The sequence below is a fragment of the Nanorana parkeri genome, unplaced genomic scaffold (genome assembly GCF_000935625.1).
Source record: "Nanorana parkeri isolate BGI_ZX_2015 unplaced genomic scaffold, ASM93562v1 scaffold1779, whole genome shotgun sequence".
NCBI lineage: Eukaryota > Metazoa > Chordata > Amphibia > Anura > Dicroglossidae > Nanorana > Nanorana parkeri.
The window spans coordinates 161,811-189,032 of NW_017308047.1; the positions used below are offsets into that span (position 1 = coordinate 161,811).

Sequence of the window (27,222 nt, forward strand, 5' to 3'; positions counted from 1 at the left end):
TGGCCCCGAAAGTACTTGTGATTTTGAATGACCGTTGTCATTAAAATTTATTATCTACTTTTGGAGTGCTGGTGACAACCTTTGGAATTACTACTTGACTACACGGTGCCTCCATGGTCACTACAAGCACCCTATTACAGACATCATCAGGTGTCATAGGAGATCAGGTAAGGAGTGCAGTAAGACACACACAATTTGTACTGTACCGGTGAGTGACACTGAATGCAGGAAATGATGCAATATACATCAGTTCCTGCATTCGGGGACCGAGAAGAGATCAAAAAGGGAGGTGGAGTACTGAACTCCCTTTGATCTCCACTGACAGCTTCGCCGTGCCGGTCCCAGTCGCACGGGGCACAGCGGATTTCGGGACTGACAGCGTCGGCAAGGAGGTGGTGGGTCGGAGGTACAGGGGGAAGCGCACACCCACAGCTCCTGCAAGCAATCGGGTGTCTCTAGAGATGCCCGATTGCTTGAATGTAAACAGCCATCTGCTGTTTACATTGCTAACAGTTCCCCACTCGTGTGCGCGCTGAGCGCCAGCACGAGCGCGGGGAGATGCAGGACATCTTAGACACCCTTTCGCCCCTACAAGACTCCTGTCCGGCCGTTCAGGAACGGCCATGGATGGGTGGTAGTTAAAATATATTTCCAGTTTTGCAGTCAAATTTGAGAAAACTGTTCTTTATGTATGTTATATGTTCCTATTCACACAACTTACCTAAAAATAATTTTAAAAATAGATTTACCTTTTAGATGCATCTTTGGTGAAGGGCTTTGTGCAGATTCCAGGCTACTCTGAGCAGTTTGAAAGTGAAAGTAGAGGGACAGTCTGAGCTTCCTCTCATTAACATACAATGCTTATAAGTCTTTAACCAATTGTTAGGACAGGCATTGTTCAAATGCATTTTACAACTGATAATGTAATCTGCCAGCACAATACAGACAGGAATAATTATGTTCACATGTTGCATTTCAGAGCAAAACTCAGCACAGAGAACAACTTTTCTTTCAGAACAGAGCATGTAGTGTCGTAGTAGCAATTTAAAAAAAATAAGGTGTACTTTGTGACTGAGAATATGTAACAAATAAAAAAAAAGGTGTTATCCTAATTTGGTGGCAAAAGTGGAAATACACCAAGTTTACAGTGAGAAAGTCAGGCAAAAAGTATTTTTAGAAAGAGGTCAGCAATGATAGTCCAGTAATTATCATAGTGCAGTACGCCTTCTGCTAAAAATAAACCCCATAGGTTGCGAGAGCTGTAAGGTACCTAAACAGCAATACAGGTTTAGCTGCAGAACGCCTTATGAATAGCTTACTCGTTAACTGTAAATGTACTTTACAAACTCTCTTTCTTGTAATGACGCCACAGAGGTCTATGATGTTCTGGGCAAGTCTTTCCCTTCTCTGGGAAATTCTCATTTGTCAGAAATAGGGAATATATGTGCTATGGAAGGAACACGCTGAAATAAGAGGATGGAGTGCTGCCTGGAAACCCACCGTGTCACTTCCTTAATTATTCATTCATGTTCGTAGAACAATGAGAGGATGTGAGACGACGTGTTTAGTGAACATGACTTTAGAGCAAGGAGGCTTCAGAGACAATCCTGGCTAAAATAAATCAATCTAATTTAAGCTCAATTTTAAAATCAGAGAAAGTGAGGTTTTATGTTGAACCTCTTACAACCATCCATGTAACAGCCAGGCCTAAACAAGAGAAGGTAACACAATATCTTCCAATATCACTAGACCTGTGCAGTTCTCATTCAGCAAAGCCCAATCCATTTTCATTCCCCACGCTGCCCAGGAGCTGACATTGCTGCTTTTGGGGCAATTACAACCTCTTACAACCATCCATGTAACAGCCAGGCCTAAACAAGAGAAGGTAACACAATATCTTCCAATATCACTAGACCTGTGCAGTTCTCATTCAGCAAAGCCCAATCCATTTTCATTCCCCACGCTGCCCAGGAGCTGACATTGCTGCTTTTGGGGCAATTACATTACTATATATGAGTTTTCAGCATTCAGCCCCTGATCCCAATGACACTACCTCTAGTCCACCTTGTCTGCATACAAAATACAAGGGGTAGTAAAGCTGGCTATGCACTGGTAGAATTCCTGCTGCTGACCTGGCCAAAATTCCAGCAGTGTGTGTGGCCCCCTTGGCACACCACTATTAGACAAAAGTCAATTTTTCAAATCAACTTTTGCCAAAGGAGGCGGTATGAAAATTCTCAGCTGAACAGTGACTGCATGTATATGAGGAACTATCAACCATAAAAAAAACCGAGACAGTAAGGGGAAGTACTGCATTTTAGATTTCTCATGAGGATCTGCTGCTTGAGGAAAGCCAAGCCAGAGCCAGGCATCACTGCCATTAATGAATTGTGTATTGGGTAAAAAAGGTTCTTCCAGAGATCTAACCAAATATAAATTAGAGCCAATTGTCATTAAAGTTTCAAGTTTTGAGAAAAAAATTGCAAAATAATATAATTAAGAAAAGATTACATATTAGATTGCTATGATATTGCCAAAATAATAATGTACGATTGAGTCAGGGCAAAGGAAAAAAAAAGGTGATCCTTGTCTCAATAAATGGCAGAAACGTAAACAAATAAGACAATTCCTGATTTGAGTGGCTCTGACATTTACCAGAAGACAGAACTGTATAACAGATGGAACCTAATACTTCTACTGCAATAAGCCATATGACCCTCACTATTACAGTCTACCACCTCTGCAAGTTACAGTATAACTATGGACTGGTGGATGAGTAACCAAGCAATAGTATCTCACTTCCTGAAGTTACACTGCATGATCATGGACAGATCATAAACTTGCTGAATCATACAGGAGTTACAAGGGGTTGCTAGCTACAGTGGTCCCACCATGTGAAAGGTGCAGTGCCAACATGAAATTATCCTGCTTAGGAGCTCATTCATAACAGCCGCATGCTAAATCGCTGTTTTACAGCGAGGTTGGTGTCCGTATTCTTACGCTGTATACAAGGCATCATTTACATTTTTTAAACAAGGTAAAACAATTTCCCCCATCCATCCTAAACAGGGGTGCCTGTCAGAATACCTGGACAGTGATTGCAGATGATTGGCTGCAGTTATTGTTCTATGTTTTTTTGGATTGCCTTTTTATCAACTTTTGACAAATGGAGGCAAATGGAGGCTGCTGATTGGGCCAGATGCTGATAGAATTTACGCAGATCTCGGACAAAATTCAACCAGTGTTTGGTCAGCTTGAAAGCAACAATCCTTTATGATTACCTTTCTTTAGATGTGTAATACTAAAAGGTTCCATGCCGTTATAAAAACCCAAAGAAACCTCAAAGAGTATGTGGATTGTCGATTAAACAAAAATACAGGGAAGTACTACTCACTATATGTAGACAGGTGCTCTTGAGCGCAGTATGCTAATGACATAAAAGAGTTAACTCAGAGAGAGTTCCAAGGAGTATTACAAGTATGACAATTGGCATAATACTTCATTTCAACAATCAGACATCTGAATTTTCCACTATTTTTCTGTGGAATGCTAAACATTTGGAATGCTACCAATTTCCTAAACAAGGATCCTCTGCCACAGAGAGCCAGCATTATGTCATATACTCCCAGACTAAAGGTCACTTAAAGAACATAGCAGCAAAATGGCTTGAACTGCAATGTAGGTGGAAATGTAGCTACATCCAAACTGAAATCAGAAGAGGGGAAGTTAAAGTGTAACTAAACCTAAATTAAAATCAATCCGTAGAACTTGTATATCCGTCTCCTGTGCACAGATATAAAGTTGTGTGACAAAGTGTTGGCCCCCTTCCTGATTTTTCATTGTTTTGCATGCGCGATTTTAAGCGGTTGATGCGTTTTTTTGCTTAAAATGGGATTTCAGGTGCGTTCTGTGCATTTGCATGCACTCGCATGCATTTTTGATGCGTTCCTTCACGATCCAATGCAGCTAAAATTGGGCAAGCAGTATGTTTTCTGGCTGCATTGGAACGGACTCCTCTGGTGTGACCAGAGCACAAGAATCACATAGGAAAGCATTGTGATGCATTTTTGATGCAGCTCGAAACGGAATGGACTGCATCTGGTGTGAACTAGCCCTTTACAGTGCCTTATACAGTGCCGCAGGGAGATGTTCTACATAATGGAACACTCATTGTGACACTCGCATATACAGTTGTGTGAAAAAGTGTTGGCCCCCTTCCTGATTTTTTCATTGTTTTGCACGTTTGTCACACTTTTTAATGTTTCAGATCATCAAACAAATTTAAATATTAGTCAAAGATAACACAAGTAAATACAACATGCAGTTTTAAAGGAAGGTTTTTATTAAAAGAAAACAAAATCCAAACCCACATGGCCCTGTGTGAAAAAGTGTTTGCCCCCCTGTTAAAACATAACTTAACTCTGGTTTATCACACCTGAGTTCAATTTCTCTAGCCACACCCAGGCCTGATTACCTGTTCGCAATCAAGAAATCACTTAAATAAGACTTGACTGACAAAGTGAAGTAGACCAAAAAGATCCTCAAAAGCTACACATCATGCCGAGATCCAAAGAAATCCAGGAACAAATGAGAAAGAACGTAATTGAGATCTATCAGTCTGGAAAAGGTTATAAAGCCATTTCTAAAGCTTTGGGACTCCAGCGAACCACAGTGAGAGCCATTATCCACAAATGGCGAAAACATGGAACAGTGGTGAACCTTCCCAGGAGTGGGCGGCCAACCAAAATTACCCCAAGAGCGCAGCGACGACTCATCCAAGAGGTCACAAAAGACCCCACAACAACATCCAAAGAACTGCAGGCCTCACTTGCCTCAGTTCAGGTCAGTGTTCATGACTCCACCATAAGAAAGAGACTGGGCAAAAATGGTCTGCATGGCAGAGTTCCAAGACGAAAACCGCTGCTGAGCAAAAAGAACATAAAAGCTCGTCTCCTTTATGCCAGAAAACATCTTGATGATCCCAAACACTTTTGGGAAAATACTCTGTGGACTGACGAGACAAAAGTTGAACTTTTTGGAAGGTGTGTGTCCCATTACATCTGGCGTAAGAGTAACACCGCATTTCAGAAAAAGAACATCATACCAACAATAAAATATGGTGGTGGTAGTGTGATGGTCTGGGGCTGTTTTGCTGCTTCAGGACCTGGAAGACTTGCTTTGATAAATGGAACCATGAATTCTGCTGTCTACCAAAAAATCCTGAAGGATAATGTGCGACCATCTGTTCGTGACCTCGAGCTGAAGCGAACTTGGGTTCTGCAGCAGGACAATGATCCAAAACACACAAGCAAGTCCACCACTGAATGGCTGAAGAAAGTGAAAGTCCTGACCTGAATCCTATTGAGATGCTGTGGCATTACCTTAAAAAGGCGGTTCATGCTCGAAAACCTCCCAATGTGGCTGCACAACGCTGTAACAGACTCATTGCAAGTTATCGCAAACGCTTGATTGCAGTTCTTGCTGCTAAGGGTGGCCCAACCAGTTATTAGGTTTAGGGGGCAAACACTTTTTCACACAGGGCCATGTGGGTTTGGATTTTTTTTTCCATTAATAATAAAAACCTTCCTTTAAAAAACTGCATGTTGTGTTTACGTGTGTTATCTTTGACTAATATTTAAATTTGTTTGATGATCTGAAACATTAAAAAGTGTGACAAACGTGCAAAACAATGAAAAAATCAGGAAGGGGGCCAACACTTTTTCACACAACTGTATATGCGAGTGTCACAATGAGTGTTCCATTATGTAGAACATCTCCCTGCGGCACTGTATAAGGCACTGTAAAGGGCTAGTTCACACCAGATGCAGTCCATTCCGTTTCGAGCTGCATCAAAAATGCATCACAATGCTTTCCTATGTGATTCTTGTGCTCTGGTCACACCAGAGGAGTCCGTTCCAATGCAGCCAGAAAACATACTGCTTGCCCAATTTTAGCTGCATTGGATCGTGAAGGAACGCATCAAAAATGCATGCGAGTGCATGCAAATGCACAGAACGCACCTGAAATCCCATTTTAAGCAAAAAAACGCATCAACCGCTTAAAATCGCAGTAAACCGCATCACACCACAGGTGTGCAGACAGATGTGGTTCTGATGCAGTTCGGGTGTGAACTAGCCCTGGTGTCCCTGTAGGATCAGGGTAGTTACCCTCATCAGTGTGTTCCAGTAGTACTATAAAATTGCATGAAGACAAGCACATAAAACCACCGCCTAATATGCCAACAAACAGTGCCGCAGATAGCAAAGCTGGCTGCGTGCCCAACGCATAACGCGAGGGTATGGGGAGAGTGACACTTTATTATTACTTTTAAAATCCAGTGACTCTGATTTTTGAGAAAATCTATTCTTTGAGGAACTAGCCCAGTTTTTAAAGTGAATTAGTACATTTAGAAGTCCTGCCTAAGGGCTTGTTCCTACCATCTCCAGATCCGTTCTCTATGCATATTCACCCATGTGTGTTTTTGACACATATTTGATGTGTTGCAGTGCATTTTTTCTTTTTTAAACTGGTTTTGTTTTGGTTTAAGTGTTCTGGTGTGTCTACATGCATTTTTGCACATTACGGTGCAAAAACAGCATGCTGCTGTTTTTTATAAAAGCTCTCGAACTAAACGCAATGGCGTGAATTTGGCCGCAATATCGCGCATATTTGCCGCGCGATATCGCAAGAAGTCGCTTGTCCAATGATTTTCTATGGAGCTCGCCTGTCGCTCGTCGCTTGTTTAGGACCCTTTTTCCCACGGATGTCGCGCAATTTTTCTATTTTTGCACGCAGCCCGACGGTGACAGAAATCCGCTCGAGGTAAGTGTCACTCAGTGTGAATGGGGCCTAAATAGTGCAGATACTACAAGATCATTACTATTGTTTTTATTAGCCAGTAAAGCTTATTCTGTGCCCCTCTTTGGTTTAGTTTCACTTTTTCCTTCTGTTTACCAAGTGTTTATTATGTGTATCAATAAGTTTTTATCACATAAAGTTGCACTTTTGTCATCATGTATCTGTGCAGAAAAAGGTGGGGACACTTAGTAGGAGGAAGACAAGTGACTGAAGCATGTTTTGCCGCATAACATGCATCTTAATTTGGTACAATCAATTCCCATTGGCCATTTTAATGCAGCAGGAAAAATACAAAAACAAAAAAGCCGTTACCGGCTTTTTCACATACATATGATCGGCCGCTCTATAGCCTGCTGATTGTATGTATGGGCTGTCTGGCTGCGCGCCCCCTCTCCCGAATTCTGCTGCTGCCGCCCCCCTTTCCTAACTCCTCACCTTCAATCCCGGGATCCGCTGCCCCATCTGCGGCCCAGGACCGGCTCGGGAGGGCGTCAGGAGGTAAGATGGGAGGGAGGTCAGCATCTTCTTTCTTGCTGACCTCCCTCCGTGCTGTGAATGCGGAAGTAATGTGCATTACATCACTTTTGCATTCACCGGTCAGTCATCTGGCTGCTATAGACAGAGAGAAGAAGCTGATGAAGCAGATCTGTGCTTCATCAGCTTCTTTTGGGGTCCCCAGATGACATTAGGGGTATTAGAGACTCCTAATGTCTCCATAAAAGGAGGACTTGTCAGTGTGCCTTTGCTATTATATAGGGGAATTGTTATCCCCCTATGTAATAGCAATAACAATACGTGTAAAAAAAGAAAAGTCACATATAAAAAAAGTAGAAAAAACCCCCAAACATTTTTAAGTCCCCCACCACCACGTTTACGCACATATAAGTGTAAATACACGTTCGATGCGCCAGCGCGGGAATTCGACAATTGCGCTACACATGTTACATATCGTCGCGAACGTCGGAGGGAGAGCAATCATTTTAGGGCAGGACAGATCACTGATATCATCAATCACTGATATAACTGATAACACTAAACCGATGAGCGGTAAAAGCTTTTAAATCGTCGCCAATGGCCAATTTTGGGTATTGTAGTTTTTTGAGGTTTCGCGCGCGCGCAATTTTTAGGCTTGACATGTTTGGTGACTATTTACCCAACGTTGAGTACTCTCCTTGTCGCACTCCTTACCGACATGTCCCTTGTAGTGGGGGGTGCTCGCAGTGACCGCGGATGGTGCCGCGAATGTCAGCAAAATTGTAGAAATGTCACCAGCACACCAGTCCTTTTAAGATAGCAAAAGCTTCATTTATTTAAGTTTTTTGTCATATGACCAAACAAGCGCTTTCGGGACCGCGCAGGGTCCCTTCATCAGGCTTTAGCATTGACGAAAGCGCTTGTTTGGTCATATGACAAAAAACTTCAATAAATGAAGCTTTTGCTATCTTAAAAGGACTGGTGTGCTGGTGAAATTTCTACAATTTTATTTACCCAACGTGACCCCGTCTTTTATATTTTACCAAAAAATTGGGTAATAACAAAATGTTTTATCATTTAATATAGGGGAAACTGTTTTTGTTTTAAAAATTTCGATAATTGTTCCTTAATATATTAAAAAATAAAACCCCCAGTGGCGATTAAATACCACCAAAAGAAAGCTCTATCTGTCCCCAACAAATGATATAAAATTTATTTCAGTACAGCATTGCATGACAGAATAAATATCAGTCAAAGTACTGCAGCGCTGAATACTGAAAAATGGCCTGGATGGGAAGGGGGTTTAACACCCCGGTCTTCAAGTGGTTAAGCTGTGGTGTGTTTTTGCACACGTTGAGTTGTCTACAAGCATTGCAGTGTTTAATTATTTAATTTTTTTACTTACTGTCTTTTTACCTGAGGGCTTGTTCACACCTAATGCAGACCAGATCTGCATGAGTTTCTGCACACGCAGTGCAGTGGGTTGTGCCGCGTTTTTGATGCGTTCCGGGCCATTTTGGTTAAAAAAAAAACATTTTTGTTTAAAATTAGCTTTTACTGCGTTCCAGGGCGTTTGCATGCGTTTTTGATGCATTTGCATGCGTTCCAGAGCAGGTAAAATAGGGCTTGCTGCAGTTTTACATCCTCTGGAACTGAACGCTGCAGTGTGAACTAGAGCCCAAAATACTATTGGAATACATTGGACGCAGTTTTGATGCGGTCTGTAACTGCTCTGCTCCTGGAACGCGCTTGGTGTGAACAAGGCCTAACACACCAGGATGCAGTAAAATACTGCATGCCTCATTTTTTCTTTTTTCCTGTGTTATCCAAAGCAGCCCAACCTATATGATGTGAAATGAGCCCTAGTACTAAACAAAATGGTATATTACACAATGTGAAAACATGTTTACCTCAACAAAGAATACAAAACATACACCATTAGCATACTGCCGTGGGTGAGTTTTATCTTGTATTTGTTAATAAAACAGTTTTCATTTTAACATGCAAAGTTTTAAAAGGTAAAAAAAAAAACCCCTATACAGTAGACTGAATAGAGTGATGACTTTCAGGAGTTGGCTTTGAGCCTACAAGTTGTAGCAGTATTCTCCCCTCTGCGGCACCCCAGGCAGATTCACTGTAGCAGCCCATTAGCATCCCTTCCCCCTATTCAACTGTTTTTGTAGAACCCATTACATTTTGACAGGTTTTTTCCTTATAAACATATTAGCATAAAAAATAAAAGGGAGCTCCTAAAAAGACACAACCCATTACGCAGAATGAGCTACTCCACAGACCTATACGAAATGACTAGTTCAGACATCACAAATCCTCACTCTAGTGTTGATCAGGGCAATGAAATGATCAGATCTTGCCATTCATGGCCACCTCAATAAGTGTAATTATTTTCTAGCATTAGGAAGGAAGCCAATATGCAATTAATAAATCAGACACTCTCATATACTACCGGTACTATGTTCCACCCCACCACCACCAACACTAATTCCAAGCTTACAAAATATCTCCCATTGGATCATAGAATTTGTTTTTCCATTTGCTTTGGCCAAAAAAAACAAATAGAAATAGTCTTTCATTGACTTTTGTTGCACAGATGCGTCTAAACTCTGTATCTGGACACAGGAGCACTCCTGTGCAATGGCTGCCACAGCTGCAACTAGAACTATAGGACCTGGATATAATATATCCGTGTTCAGAGCTAGTCAGAGGCCCTAATCACATGTATCCGCTGTTATGAGTGGGTAGCTGCACTGGTCATTTATTTGCAGGGCACAAATCTGACCATGGCTGTTCATACACAATGGAGGAAATTCATAGCAACTGGAGCAGTTGCCCACAGTAACTAATCAGCTTCTCGTTTCAGTTAAGCTTTGAAAATTAAACAGAGAAGCTGAAGCTGCTCCAGTTTCTGCCTGCTCCAGTTTTTATGACTTGTGCATGGGGCAAAGTTTCATCCACATGCAGCAATGAACACACACCAAATGCATACACACTAAAAATTAGTGTGTAGTTCCCACCATTGTATTGCAATGATGTGTGTTTTTAAAAAGTAGAGCAGACTGCATTTTTTCACACTGTAAGGTGCTTCAACGTATGTAAGTGGAAATACACTTTAAACACAAAACAGACTGATATGTCTCTTTAAAGGAAAGAAGTGTATTACAGGGTTGTGGAAAATGCTGCCAAGAAAGGTGTTATGCTAATAATGCACTTGTACTGGCGCCAACAGCGGCCTAATAGAAACTTCGGTGTCTACAGCCGCCAACATCTCTCACCCAGTGTACGGCTAAATAAACTGCTCCAATGTTTTATCTGACTGCTGAGTGTGCAAACTAATTCTGACAATTAAAGTCTGAAATAAATAAAACCTTTTCTATCACCGTCTACTAATACATTATAAACATGCTGCAATTTCTTATAAATAAAAAATAAAATCCTGTAAAGAAAAAGCGGTAGAGGACATACTTGATTCTTCTAGGATGGAATGGTATACAGGAAGAATGTTTAACCACTTGTTGACCAGGTGTTTACACCCCCTTCCTGGCAAGGGCATTTTTAAGTATTTAGCGCTGCAGTACTTTGACTGACATTTATTCCGTCATGCAACGCTGTACTGAAATGAATTGTATTCCATTTTTGGGGAACGCAGAGCTTTCTTTTGGTGGTATTTAACCACCAATGCAGTTTTTATTTTTTTTTACTATATTAAAAAGGAAACATTTTTGAACATTTTGAAGAAAAAAGTTTTTTTTTACATTATAATACATTACCCAATTTTTTGGTAAAATATAAAACACTGGGTCACGTCGGGTAAATAGACACCAAACAGATCACGGCCTAAAATTGCACGCACCCAGGAAATCGCAAAAACTACCATACCCAAAATTTACCATAGGCAATGCTTTAAAAGCTTTTACCGCTCATCAGTTTAGTGTTATCGGTGTTTAATGGCCCTAGAATTATTGCTCTCACTGCGATGATATGTAACATGTGCTGCGTAATGGGCACAATCGTTGCTTTCGCACGTATGCGCACCCAATGCATGTTTGCACCCATGTATGTATGGGTGGGGACTTTTTTTAAAATGTGGTTTTTTTTTTTAAATTCTTTTTCCATGTGTGACTTTTTTTGCAACTTTAATTATTTTTTCCTGTTTTTCTTTTTCACTTAACTTTATTATCACATAGGGGGCTAAGAAGCCCTCTATGTGAGAGCAAAGATGATGTGACAGGTCCTCTTTATGGAGACATCAGGGGTGTCACCTAGGGACCCCCAAAGAAGCTGATAAAGCAGAGATCTGCTTCATCAGCTTCTGAAGCCGGAGAGTGACAGCAGTATATGAATAATATACATCACTTCCTGCATTCTGACACCAGAGAGGAGATCAGAGGGAGATCATGTACCGATCTCTCTCTGATCCCCTGTCACAGATCCACCGTGCTTGGTCCCGGGCTCGCACTGGACACAGTGGAGCTCGGGACCAGAGGAGGGGGGGGCACACAGATCGGCACCTTATACAAGCGATCCGCTGGCTATATGCTTGTATGTAAACAGGCATCGTTGCCTGTTTTTAAATTTTGCCAGTTTCCCACTTGCGCGCCGCAGATGATTTAAATCCACTTTGTGTGCACTAAGAAGAGCCTTTGCAAACTCAGATATTACCATAAAAAAGTAGCAGTGACATAATTGTAAGATCCCAGTAGACCCGTCAACTACAGGCTAACTGCAGGAAACTACAGGAGGGGGCGGAGACTAGACCAGTCAGCTTGCACAAGGAAGGGGGAGTAGCAGTAACTTGTCTTTATTACAGGAAGTTCTTGCACAGAGGCAAAGTTTCACACTGGAATAATGCACAAATCTGGAAAAATGCACAAAGCCAACTAAGATTCACTAAGAATATACATGCCTCTTGTATTTAGACAATATTTGCTTATGGTGGAATTCAGCTTTAAGTGTGTCCCCTGACATCACCAAAGGGCTGCACAGTGAATGTAATGTTAGAAAGTGATCATACACTGCAGATACTGTATGCTACAAGAGATGGTCAGAGAATGCGAACATGCTAATGTTGGAAACTTCCTGCTGACTGGCTTCAGAACTTTTTACATCTGTCTACCTCTGAATCACCAGGGATACAAAAAAAAACAATTCAGTTCTGTCAGCACTGCAGGTTTTAATTTTAAATTCTACTCTAAGCCCCATCACAAGGGCCTGTTCACACTTCTCTGTTCCTGTGCATTGAATTAGCACACTGTATGTCCTACATTAATGTGCATTGCATTATTCATTCATATTGAATAGGCTGCCAACGCACCTGGAAAAAAAAAAGGGAATGCAGCATTTTTTATAGATGCAGTGCACCACAACGCAAGATTGTGATGTTCTGCAATGCATGCACGTCAAAGCATGATGGCAGAGTCTGTTAGGGTGTGTTTCAGGCATAAAATTTGGAGGTATTTGATGACATATACCCCCTGGTTGTGTCCACTGTTTTGTTAACATGGAGGCATGTAAACAACTGGCAACCACAACCCAAACTTGAACACGATACTAATTACAATGAAGCAATGTCTTTCAACTAAGGATTGCATCATTGTGGTGTGGTACAGTAAATTGCACACCAGGGCGACAATGTTTTTAGCGTTTTTTTCCGCATTTCAGCACATTTTACAGGCAATTTCTATTTATCTGTAAGAGCATTTTAAGGCTAATCTTCAGTTGTCGAATGAAAAGCAATCTCAGCTGCAGAAAAGCAGTAAAAAAAAGTGGGAAAAAGTGCAAAAAAAAACACGCTGATCAGTGCGATTCCATTGAAGTCTATAGAGCAAAACGAGCTGATAAGCACCACAAAAGAAGCTCATGGACTATTTAAACAACGGGCGTAATGTTACCCGTGCTCGCGTGAACAGCTCCTGCATGCGTTTCAGCACTGAAACAAAATGTGTGACAAAACGTCCCGGTGTGAGCAGGGCCTTAATAAGCAATTTTTGGCAGCTGGCAAACTCTTGATCAGCCTGACCTGCAACTAACAACTTTTCCCCAAGTACCTGACCAGGTCTGTTAGCTCAACTCACAAATGGCTCAATGCATCAATAACTATCACTACTCAAAGCTGGAGTTACTTACCTGTAGGCACCAATCAGATACAAGCCTATTAAAGCAGCCTTTCCCAACCTTTGTAAAGGTGGACATACACTTTACAACCCTCGCAAGACTTTTGTCTTGCGAGGGTTGTAAAGTACTTTAAAAAAAACTTACGATCTGCCCATCTTGGGCAGGCAGATCGTGCTTACGATGACTGTAATGAGGGGCGGGCTTACGATGACTGCAAACGGGCAGTGTGCGCGTGCTCACACGGGCCCGTTCGGCAGTTGTCGAACCAGCAGGCCACTAAGTCGCCGAGAATCGGACGATTCCCGGCGGGTTTTCTAGCATGCTGGTTCGACGGAAGAAGTGCGTCCGTACAGTAGAAACGGTTGCACGCCTTCCATACACTGTACGATTATCGTACGATCGCGGGATTTCCCGCGATTCTCGTACGAGAATCGTGCAGTGTATGGGCACCTTAACATGGAGGAACCCTATATAAAACTTTCAGGTCTGAGAGAACCCCTGCTAATAATTATATCTACAGATCATAAGACATAAACCTAAGCAATAAAGTTGGGTAAGCATGGTTAGAATTTTGTTTACTTTTTTTTTCATAACGTTCGTTAAATTTTTTCTTTTTTTTTTTAGTTAATAGGGTCAAATCAATGATCAAAAATAAACTCAATTGTAGAAAAATGGAAGAGGCTGGATGGAAATGTTTTGTCGAATGAATTAAATTTTTAACAGTGAACCTGATGATTTTCTTCACTAAACTCCATCCATTCCAAAATCAAAAATAAGTTTTATTCTTAACACTGACTTTGTTACTTTGAACATTAAAAAATACATGCAAATTTAAATGTTACCAGTTAAACAAGCATACAAACATATCAATAGGAATGAATATGAAGAGTCTGTGATTGGCAGATAATCCTCCAGCTGCCCCAGGAGGTAACTGAAATACTTGTATGTTGAGAGTGACTGCTGGCACTGACGGGGTTAATCGGGCTAATCCTCTCAGCGTGGCGGAGATAGGTTTAAGTCCCACAGTGTATTTATGTAATGGGGTTTCTTCTGGTAAAGAATAGGCCCTTATTCACTGTTGAGTTGTTATATTTGCACCATCTGCATAGAATAGAACACAGTGGTCGGGGTGTGTGACAACGCAGGTTGACTGTCCCTGTGACAGAGGAGTTTTTTGTTTTAGGTTCTATCTGCCACAACAGTCAGTGCTATTAATTTACACAAAATACCTCCCACACTATTCACAATCATGATGTGTACAAAGAAAAGTATAGCAAAATTTAAGCTGTCACTTCAAGTGATTGATTTCAGATTTTCAAAAAGGACCTATATTCAAACATTAGCTATGATCCTTCCAAGGCATAGGAAATATGGGGGGAATGTTTACCATATCTGTAGGAAATGATACTCCAGGCTTTGAGAGCTGCCACATGACTGAAGCATTCTCGGGCTCTGGTGGGTTCGGTCCTGGGTCCCCACTATTGGAGGAGGAGGTCCGCTTTAAATTTTTAAACTGACGTGGCTACTGTAAGGTCTTGCACTTGCTAAGACCTTACGGGAGCCAAATGTTGCCCATAGCTCACTCCTGCACATCAATGATGCACTGTCCTGGTGCCTCCCATTTTAACCCCCATTTCATCACTTAGGCCCCATTCACACTGAGCGACACTTACTTAGAGCTGCATGCAAAAAGAGAAAAATCATGCGACATCCGCGGAAAAAAGGGTCCTGCACAAGTGACGCGCGACATGGAGCTGTACAATAGAACAGCTCCATTGAAAATCATTGGACGAGCGACTTCTCGCAATATTGCGCGGCAAATATGCGCGATATCGGGGGAGAAATCGCGCGATTAAACGCTCAGTGTGAATGGGCATTTAAGGAAACTTTTGTTTGAACACAGTCGTGCAGCTGCCAGGGGGGCGAGTATGGTGCTCTCTGGGTTTTGGAGATTGCAGTAGTATCTCCGGAGGGTTGAAGAGCGGCATCTTCTGGAGGAGTTTCTTGCCCCCCCCCAGCATTGGAGGGTAAGTGGGAATACAGTCTTGCACCAGGGCCCTTTGTTCCTTAGGACACCATGTCACAGTGCAGACCATGGATGAACACGGATGTCACAACGGTCACAGGAAGGACAATGAATGTACACAGATGTCACAACGGACCTTACGCTGGCTCGCAAGGGGCCTTCGGGCCCGTTCACACCAGTTTCAGTGTGTTCCGGGCCGTCAGAATGGACTGCCTCGCATTGCGGCCGGCTCACTTTTTAGTGGGGCAGGAGGGGGCGTGGCGGGCTATTGAATGGCACCATAGCCACGCGCTCTGGCCGCAATGCGATCGCCTGCACGGGATCGCAAGGCACATTGTGCTTGCAGCTTTTTGATCGCACCGGACTGGACCGCAGGCACAATATGCCTTGCGATCACGTGCGGGCGATCGCATTGCAGCCGGTGAATCTAGAAAAGTGATCTAGAAAACAAAGTAATTTATACTTAGCTGATAACTTCTCTTGTACTTAAATGCAGCTGGCTAATGTGCATGAGGCATAACAAGGAACTGATCAACCCCAGAAAATACAAGAACTGAACATTACATTGATGAGCAGAGACGACAACCATAGGCACAGGTCAGTGTAAAAAAAAAATGAAAAAACACTACAGGATACAATGGACAATTCGAATAACGTGTACAAGTAAAATCAGTAGTGAATAAGCACTGTTTACAGTGTACTGCTCTGCCTTAGACTATCCAAATTTTATAGGAAGGGGATTATCCTTTAATCAGTAGAATTTATACATAAGAGGAGGGAGTACTTCAAATATTGAAAATCAAAAACTCTGCTCTATAAATTGGCAATTTTTTCACCACCTTATTGGGGTCAAATTGCTTTAAAATTGCTCCAAGGAAGATAGATACGAACACAGGTACAAATGTTTCAAAACAGGAACCAGTTTAACAACTTATGAGCAAACAGAACAAGATGTGAACGGTCTGATTGCAAGGGGCGCCTGCATGAACAGTCAAGGGCTGGTTTTCAACTATGAAACGCACTGAATTAAAATTATATACAGTATCTCACAGAAGTGAGTACACCCCTCACATTTTTGTAAATATTTTATTATATCATTTCATGTGACGACACAGAAGAAATTACACTTTGCTACAATGTAAAGTAGTGAGTGTACAGCTTGTATATCAGTGTACATTTGCTGTCCCCTCAAAATAACTCAACACACAGCCATTAATGTCTAAACCGCTGGCAACAAAAGTGAGTACACCCCTAAGTGAAAATGTCCAAATTGGGCCCAATTAGTCATTTGGTGTTATCGCTCTCACTTTCTCATACTGGTTACTGGAAGTTCAACATGGCACCTCATGGCAAAGAACTCTCTGAGGATCTGGAAAAAAAAAGAATTGTTGCCCCACATAAAGATGGCCTAGGCTATAGGAAGATTGGCAAGATCCTGAAACTGAGCTACAGCACGGTGGCCAAGACCATACAGCTGTTTAACAGGACAGGTTCCACTCAGAACAGGCCTCGCCATTGTCGACCAAAGAAGTTGAGTGCACGTGCTCCGCGTCATATCCAGAGGTTGTCTTTGGGAAATAGACGTACGAGTGCTGCCACCATTGCTGCAGAGGTTGAAGGGGTGGGGGGCCAGCCTGTCAGTGCTCAGATAATAGGCCGCACACTGCATCAAATTGGTCTGCATGGCTGTCGTCCCAGAAGGAAGCCTCTTCTAAAGATGATGCACAAGAAAGCCCGCAAACAGTTTGCTGAAGACAAGCAGACTAAGAACATGGATTACTGGAACCATGTCCTGCGGTTTAATGAGACCAATATAAACTCACTTGGTTCAGATGGTGTCAAGCGTGTGTGGCGGCAACCACGTGAGGAGTACAGTCAATCATGGTGGTGGGACTGTCATGGTCTGGGGCTGTATGAGTGCTTGCCGGCACTGGGGTGCTACAGTTCATTGAGGAAACCATGAATGCCAACATGTACTGTGACATACTGAAGCAGAGCATGATAACCTCCCTTCGGAGACTGGGCCGCAGGGCAGTATTTCAACATGATAACGACCCCAACACACCTCCAAGACGACCACTGCCTTGCTAAAGAACCTGAGGGCAAAGGACTGGCCAAGCATGTCTCCATACCTAAACAGTATTGAGCATCTGTGGGGCATCCTCAAACGGAAGGTGGAGGAGCGCAAGGTCTCTAACATCTACTAGCTCCGTGATGTCGTCATGGAGGAGTGGAAGAGGGCTCCAGTGGCAACCTGTGAAGCTCTGGTGAAATCCATGCCCAAGAGGGTTAGGGCAGTGCTGGAAAATAATGGCGGCCACACAAAATAGACACTTTGGGCCCAATTTGGACATTTTCACTTAGGGGTGTACTCACTTTTGTTACCAGCGGTTTAGACATTAATGGCTGTGTGTTGAGTTATTTTGAGGGGACAGCAAATTTATACAAGCTGTATATTTATACAAGCTCTGATAATACAAGCTGTACACTCACTACTTTACATTGTAGCAAAGTGTAATTTCTTCTGTGTCGTCACATGAAATGATATAATAAAATATTTACAAAAATGCGAGGGGTGTATTCACTTTTGTGAGATACTAATAAACTTTCTTACGAAAAATCTTTCTTTCGACTTTCTGTTAGTTGATGGGTCAAATCGACGATCAATTTCGACCATCGGGACGCAAAACTCCAAAGAGCACAATAGAAATGTTTTCTTGAACAAATTACATTTCTAACAGTGAATATGGTTTTCGTTCAGGAAACTCCATTCATTCCAAAATCGAATCTCAAAATAGAACAAAATTTAATTCGGCATTCATCAAGGGTGGTAAAGATTGATCTTTCATTGGTAAATAAAAGATCTTTTGTTTGGAAATCTACTAGTGTATGGGCAGCTTAATAATACTATACATGTACTAACAAGGAATAAAATCTGAACTTCAGACACAAAAGCCTTTTATTTAAATATATTTCTCAATAGCCACAAAAGGATATACAGTACATCTACTTTGTGTGCACCAAATCCTTTTGCAAACCCATATATTACCTTATAAAATTAGCAGTAACATAATTACTGTACTGCCTGTGCAGAGATGTGGGAGGGACCCAGCAGGCTCTGCCTACTGCAGGCTGTCTGCAGAAATCTACAGGGCAGGTGGATAGAAGACCAGTCACACTGCACAATAAAAGAGAGCAACAGTAAGCAGTCTTTATTACAGGAAGTTTAGAGGCAAAGTATACACTAAATTACTGCACAGATCTGGAAACAATATACAATGCACACCAAGATTCAAGTAAGAATATATATGACTCTTGTATTTAAACAATATTTGCTTATCCTTGAGTTCAGCTTTAAAGGATTGTCTGCAAAATCATATTTTTTTGTGCATTTCTTTTTTTTACTTCCAGTCATGTGACTAAATAAAGCAGCCCGTCTGATATATCCAGTTCACTCAATTGCTCCCCTATATGTAGCATTAAGTTAAGGTCCTGCTTTTAAATTAAAACGCCTTAAACTGTGAAATCTTATAAACAAAGCTTACGGACTTCTGCTACAGTAGCTTCTGTGTAAGGTAATTTCCTGTTAAAGGTTCCTGCACAGCACATGACTACAAACTCCCCAACTGATGTAATGAGAACATTCCACAGGATGTTTATATTTATTATTGAACTCTAGTGTACAGCGGGTATAAAGGAAAGTTTGTTCTGCATCATTCTACTTCATACACCCCTAGTAAAGTTTTTGTCAGGCCAGTTGGAAAAGTGACTGTTTCTAAAATCTCTTAGTAGCTAAACAGAGGCCATGTTTGATGATAATTCTAATAAGATAAGTGATTTCCTTGCAAGCAGCATTTCTGGGGGAAGTCAACTATGCGATGATACATCTTGCATCACCTATGACCAGCACTGTAGATTTTATTATGTGCAAATCACCAACTACAGTCATGGAGGTGCTGCAGCAATAAGCTGGCCATATATTGCTTGAATTTCAGCCTAATCCTGCTGGTGTGGCCAAAGTTCTATTTGAGCTGTGTACAGGCCTGCAGGCACCACTTCGTTGGACAAAAGTCGATCTGTAAATCAATTTTTCTCTAAGGAGCCAGGCCGAAAAATGTTGGCCAAATAGCGACTGCAGCCAATCAGCAGAGGTCACTATTCGTGTATTCTGATAGTTGCAGGCACTGGCGGTCAGAATACAATAGTCCATTAGAGGAGATCCTCCCCTTCCATGCTGTTTTCTCATCCATGGGTCTGTGAGAAAAAAAATAAGTGCATGAACAGCTATAGTTTTGTCGGTGGAGTCCCAGCTAGCAGATTATAAATCTACAGTCTGGAAGAAACTGAATCAAAACACAGAGATGCTGAAATTTTTTACTGATTAATAACCTGAGATTGCTCAAATAAATTGCTAACATACCAAGTCACTGAAACAAGGAGTAGAAATATTGCAGAATGCATGCAGATGGGGAAAAACACACTACAATAAGGTGTGAATAGATTACACTATACGTAGATGTATTTTGAACTGGCCGACTGAAAGGAGCTCTCAAAAAGGTATTCTATAAGAATCTAACCAATACAGGATCAAAAAAATTAAACTAAAAAAGATGCAAGACTGAGGCCCATTCACCTTAGAGTTTATACAGGTCATATACACAGGTTAGTCATTGTTTAAAATAGTGCTAGCTCGCGGTATACTGAGACCGCCACAGCCGGGACGGATCCCGACATTACTGTCGAGATCCACCCAGCTGCGTGATTGACAGCTGGTTCTGCCTATCTAGAGGCATAGCCAGCTGTACCTGCCCCCTTCCCCGTCCGTTCCGCTAGTCAGCACTGGAGGATCGAACAGGGGAGGGGGGAATCCCTGCAGGGAGCCGTGAGTGACAGTCACAGCTCTCTGCAGGGACAGGATCGAGAAGTGATCAAGCGACGGTATGTGTTCGCTTACTTCCCGATCTATTGAGCCGACGTGAGACAGTTTCATTGTCACACGTCAGCTCGAATTATGAGGCTGAGTGATTTTCACTCACCTCATAGTTCTCCTTTAAGGCTTGTAAAATTGACAGTGCTTCAATTCAATTTATTTTGATAAAATAAATTACTATAATCGTCAGCGCCATCTAGGGGCGCTAATGCCGTGTGAATGGCATCCATCTGGCTATACTTTTATTAATAAAGCCCTTAATGTGGAAAAGGTTGCCGAGTCCTTCTCCAATACCTCCAAGTAGATCCCTCCAGACTACATCTTTAGTGACAAAAGTCTCAAGTCACAAAGCTAACACACCAGGAAAAGAATCGTTATTATAAAAAAAGTAATAGTTTTGTTGGTCAAGTCCAATGAGATTTAAACATTACAGTAACATGATGTTACATTGTGGTTGGTTACTCAAAGCTTATAACACCATACTGACAACACACCCACAATTGAAGTCATTTTTCCACGGAGAAGCCTTCTAGGTCTGCATTCGATTTGGCAGCTTTGTTCTAAATGTATCCAACCTACTTTTACAAGACTAATTACAATGTGTCAAGTCATATTCATAAAACAAGTCACCATGGAGACATGACATGTCCTGCAGCATGACATGGAACTGCAAAAAAAAAAAAAGAAAAAAAATCGGGCCGACTTTAGAGGTCATCTGCTTTTACCAACTCACGCAATCTTACCATAATTTAATATTCAACATAGAATTGCAGTATCCAGTGATTAGCAAAGAAAACATAGTTCAGCACCATGTAGAACTGAATTTACAGCTGCAAATTGAACAAAACATTTTTTTTTTAAAAAAAGGTTAATTTGATAAGCCAGCAGTACTGCCCTGAGGGGCTACTACACATTAATGGTAAATATGAATGTGTTTTGTGTGTGCACTACTTAATATATTAATCAACTTACCATTAGTAGTACAACTATGAGTGCAAGAATAAACAAAACTATTTGTCGGCTCCCTCTGTTGCAGCCACTGCAAAATATCTGATGCTTCCGCATACGGGAAGGGATACAACATCCTTCCATGATGCAATGCTTGGGCCTATAGACCAAACACAGCCCTGTAACACTGTCACGTGTCTAAGGGCTTGTTCACACAATTTACAGTGCGTTCCAGAACGGTTAGCTGCTGGAAAGCACTGTACCGTATAACAGCCGCCTTCCTGCGTTTAGGGGCGGGAGAGGTAAAACTTAAATGGCGGTGCATTGAAGTCAATGGCACTGCAGCCACGCCCCCCACTCGCAGTGCAATCACCCACACCAGAACATGTGGCACAACAATGCCTGTGTTCCGCTCCAATGCGATCTGAAAAAATGCTGCATGCATTATATTTTTAGATCGCACTGGACCGGAAAGCAGGCAATGATGTGCCACACTTTCTGGTGTGGGCGGGGTGTGTGGTTGCGGTGCTTATGACTTCAATGCACCGCCACGCCCTCTCCTGCCCCTGAACGCAGCAAGCTGGCCGGGATGCGATACAGTGCATTCTAGCAGCTAACCACTCTGGAACTATTTGGTGTGAGGGCTTGTTCACACCATGTCCAGACCAGATCTGGAGCAGATCTGCAAACACAGTACAGTTCATTTTCTGAGCTCAAAATGGGCTTTAGGGTGCAGTCCAGTGCATTCCGATGCATTTGTATGCATTTTTGTGGCGTTTCCATGCATTCCAGACCAGAGAAAATGAGACAAACAGTATTTTTTTGTCTGTACTGGAACTGACTGCACTGGTTTGAACAGAGCCCAGAAATACCATAGGGATAAATTGGGATACTTTTTTGGTCCGGGAAGAAATTGTTCTGGTATGGACATGACCCGGGCATGGTGTGAACAAGCCCTATTCCTGTGTGTTAGATATAATCTGATGTGAAGTTCACATGGGTTGAGAAGTGACAGATTCTCTAAAGCCAGCCAGGCACTGCTCGATTTTTGTATGAACATTCATACCAAAAAAAAAAAAAATTGCAATTACAATTTTGCTCATTCAAGAAAATGTTTCCTTCCTGCTCCAGTCCACTCAGTTCAGTCAAAAATGATCATCGATTTAGCCCCATTAAGTATTAGAAAATCAAACGCTCTAAAAACTGATTTTTCCTAGTGATATTCTACTGGTGTATGGGCTGTTTACGTTTATACAGTGACCTATGCTATAATAGTGGAGCTTTTGCCAGCCATTCACAAGTGATGCAACAGGTCTGAGGATCACTTCTGGCAATCAGGAAGTTTATGTGGACAACTACTTCTCACTACTTTAAAGTATATTCAATATGGATGACTCCGAGTTTGGCCTTAAACAGGCAGATGTCTCACCAACAATGACACGCAGGGTGACAGCTACACCTTCTCAAACCCATCATCGTGTGCTCTCTGATTCTGCCTATGTGTAAATGTGGCATATGAGCAAAAACAAGCTTGTTCTAATTTCGCCATACATAAAAGAATGAATGGAACCCTTTTACACAAAAATGTTCAAACCTGTACATAAAAAAGGACTTCTGGCAGTCATTGGCCAGTGGTCGCAAGAAATGCTAGAACAGGATAATATTAGACCAATCGAAACATTTTGATTTAGTTATGTATATACCGAGTCCAATCGAAAGATTTTGATTAAGTTATGTATATACCGAGTATGATAAATCACACTAACGGTTCTCAAATCTAGATATTATAGACAAGCCTTTCTCAACCTTTTTACACCAAAGGAACTTATAAAGTAAGTTTCAGGTCTCGGCAAAGCCTTACTTAAGCCAATTAATTGGGGGTCAATAGGAAAAATACCACTTACATTGATTACATAGTTACATAGTTACATAGTATTTGGGGTTGAATAAAGACATACGTCCATCAAGTTCAACCCATGGTTGTCAGTACAAAGATTGCAACTTACAGTGGTCGTCAGAATTCCACCCTTACCAACATCTAAATAGATAATTGGTATCATGTTGCTGAGTTTGGGCTTGTAACTATGTAGGCACCATGAAATGGGTAGGTCAATTAGCCACAGCTCAAGGAACCCCTAACAATCTCTGAAGGAAGCATAGGGTTCCACAGAACCCTGGTTGACAAAGGCTGCTATAGACGTTTGTTTAACTAGTACAGCGAGGGCTACCAACAACTTCCAATAGCTTCTTAGGCTGGCCATATACCTATAATACCATAAATCAGGGCCGTCTTTAATACTGATTGGACCCTGGGCAAACAATTTCTTGGGCCCCCCCCCCGGCCCTAAAGGACGGCCCTGCCATAAATAATACCATAAAACTAACAAAATTGTTTTTTTGAACGAAAAAAAATTGACCCGATTCCTCCATCAACACAAACAGCGTGTCGATCTAGGAATCCCACTGTTTACATTGGGTATTCCGGCAGCACCTGTCAGAATACCCAATCAGAGCAGGCAGCTTATTGGCTGACGGCTCTGATCGATCGAACATTTTTCAGCCAGCTCTTTCGATCAGGTGACCGAGGAATGCCGCCTTATATGTAACTGACAGCTCCACACACTGCACTCTGTTCGAATTTTGGCCGGTACACTAAAGAACGGCCAAAAGTTGGAAAAGAGGTCTGTAATTAAAATAAGGAAGTACAAGTAAACGGCCATACAAAGCCAATGGCATTCAATATAATGAACAGCTTATAAAAATTAGAGTCATTGAAACATTTGATTGGTTACAATCCTTGGAAAATCACATAACCAGAAACATTATTGAAACATTATTGTAAAAAGTTATCTGTAAAGCTGGCCATAAACCTATAGATTTTCTGCAGATTTTCTATGGTCAGATGGAAAAAGTGCAACAGATTCCTCCATCCACGCTAAACTGTGTGGGTGGAGGAATCTCCCACTGGGCCAAGCTTCAGTTTCTTGCTAGTCAGCCCCACTGGCTCCTGCATCCAATCAGATTGTTCAGGTATTTTGACAGCCAGCGGGCCGACTAGCAAGATACTGAAGCTTGGCCCAGTGGGAGATTACCCCATCCACACAGTTTAGCGTAGTTGGAGGAATCTATTGCATTTTTTCCATCTGACCATAGGCTGATAGAAAAGAAATCTATAGAATATCTATAGGTGTATGGCCTTAGATTTTCTCAGATCATCCACAATTTCAGCTCTTATATTTTACTAGTTAGATCCAGTAACACCAATGGCAAATCCCAGGGTATTGTGCTGTGATTTTCTCCCCACCCAACCCCCCATGAAGAGTTTTGTTTACTTGCCAGTGAAAAGAGTGGAAACAAGCTTCCTGCTTTATTTATACTGTAGGTACTACAAAACAAATAGAGCTAATGCAGAGCCCAGCCAGCATGGCAGAGCCCTACAGCACAAGCAGCTGAACAAAGAGAGCAAACTTTGAAAGCCTGCTGTGTTCCTTCCCTCCTTATCTGTCCTTCTCCCTCCTTTTTTTTCTTCTCTAACCTCCCCCTCCCTCTTCCAGCTTTCCATGTCGGCTCCCATTTCCTGCAAGCTGGTCAGCAACAGTTGGGCAATATGGCAAATACAGTAACCCCAGTACTGCCCCCCCCCCGTTCCCTCCCTGTCCATCACCAACACCCTTCTTCACTCCAAGACAAAGAGCTTGCCACTGCTTGCATAGCAAGGGGTTAACATGAGTCACTGTGATCAAAGCTTTGTTACAGTTAAATGAAAAAGGTAATACTTTAAAACACAATTACTAAACACCTTCAAACTTAATCGGGAAAAGTTCAGAAGTCAAGTTTTAAAAAGTTTCCAAAGGGGTCATCAATAGCAATTAAAAGGTTTACAATGGATTCATCTCACAACTAAAACCTAGCTGGTGATGGGGGGTGTCAATCAACACTGAGTTCAAGACATAATTAAAACTTGCAACCAACTGAGGGGAAAAAAACTAAACTCCATGCTTCGCACAGCGCTCAGGGTTTCCTGCTTAGATCAGCAGAAAGATGGAAAAACAAAGGATCAGGACTTAAATGGATAGAGGAATGGAGCAGATCCCAGGCTGGGGGAGCTGGTGTGTGAGGAGGCAACAAAGACCAAATCAACACAACTAAAAAAAGAGGTTTTAAAAGTTTTCCACAGTTAAAATTTTATCAGGAGTCCGATCCCAGGCTGAGGAAGGCAGATCACCACGTCTAAAAAGAGATCCATTATCCACCTCTATAGAAAGGAGCTCGGAAGAGCTAAAAAGAGCAGAAATCAGGAAAAAGCAACTCAGTCCCATATTCCTGGGAAGGACAGGACGAGAAAAGCTCTCGGTGATCCTCCCCTCCAGCTCGATCCAGGCTCAAAGTGATCAGGAAGAGAGAAAGGAACCCAAAAAATGCCAAACATGCTAGAAACGACAAGGATTTCAAGCTCCCGCATCCTGTGATAGACAGGGGGGAGAGAGAGAGAGAGAGAGAGAGAAATACACAGATCTGGAACTTTTTCTGCTTACCTTGCCAGCAGGAGAAGCGTGCAGGGGCTTTACTAGAAGGACTTGGTGGCCACTGGCTTGTAGTGGGGGGATCTGGGAGCCAGCACAGAGTGGGGGCAGAGGGAAGGCAGCCCCTGCTCGGTACTTTGGATGGGGGAAAGACTTGGATTCTTTTTTCTCTCTTTTGGGCAGCACTTAGAGGGATTGTCTCTGCCCCCTCCTCTACTGTGTGATGAAGGTCAGGTGAGGCTGAGGAGGGCTCTCTGGCTAGCCGAGCCGCTGCTGCTGCTGCTGCTGCTGTTGTTGTTGTTGTTGATGATGATGGTGGTGGTGGTGGTGGTGGTAGGAAAGCCGGCTTGGTATTTTGGAAAGGTGACAGCTTTTCAGAGGAATCTCTGGAATGAAGAGAGGAATGAAATTAGCTCAATGAGTCAGTTGCAGTTCAGGGGCGGAGTCTGGAGAGGGAGGGGCTCCGCTCATTGTCCGACCCCCCCCACGGGAGTCAGTGGCACAGAGCAGAGTGGAGCCGGGAGAAGAGTGATGGAAGTCTCTATAGAGGAGGAAAACTTTTCCAGCCACAGACATCGGTGTAAATCGGTGTATTACACTGCACAGGTGCTGCAAGAAAAAGGAAATCAATTGAGATTATATTGTAACTGAAAAATAAATATTATTGATGCAAAAGAGTGTTGTTATTGTATAGTGTATTATGTTGATAATGTATAGTGTTGTTATTGTACACCGTTGTCATTGTATATTGTATTGTGTTGTTATTGTATACCGTTGTTATTGTATAATGTTGTTATTGTATGGTTGTGTATATTTCAAAACAATTTATGAGATTTTACTGCAGAGCAAAAGTGACATCCAGTAATATGGGAGCACACAGATTACTTTGCGACATGTTGGTTTTTATCAGAATATAATGGGGGAAATCAATAAAGCACTTGAAACACTTTTCTGGCGCTATAGCCCCTTTAATAAGTCCTATGCCTAATTCGTGAAAGGCTTATGACAGTTTGGTTACGATTACCGACGTGTGTGACAGATTCAGGTCATTCTTATTTGTAACTACTGTAAATGGGTTTAGAACAGCACTCCTCAACCTTTTTTTCCAGTCAAGCACCCTTTAAAGGTATACAAAGTCTGAAGGCACCCCAGTCTGAAATGCAGTAGATTTTAAGGGGCAACCCTACACATAAAAAAATGGGTTCCTCCTTCACATCGAGCCCCTCATTCACACCAGAGCCCCCCTTTACATCAGTAGCTCTCCTCTCATTCAAATCAGAACCCCACCTTCACATCAGAGTCCCCCCTTAAACATCAGATTCCAACCTTTCAAA

The 27,222-nt window shown here is 42.1% G+C and overlaps 1 protein-coding gene across 2 annotated transcripts in view; it reads right to left on the reverse strand.

Moving 5' to 3' along the window:
* LOC108799654 (transcriptional enhancer factor TEF-1-like) overlaps positions 1 to 26,315 on the reverse strand; it is a 149,089-nt gene extending 122,774 nt beyond the window's left edge. Inside the window, exon 1 of one of the 2 annotated variants that reach the window (XM_018571550.1) lies at positions 25,901 to 26,315. The gene's annotated coding sequence lies outside the window, so the exon portion shown is untranslated. The remainder of the gene's footprint in view (positions 1 to 25,900) is intronic. The other variant, XM_018571551.1, reaches the window with a different exon arrangement.
* Positions 26,316 to 27,222: the final 907 nt, after the last annotated feature.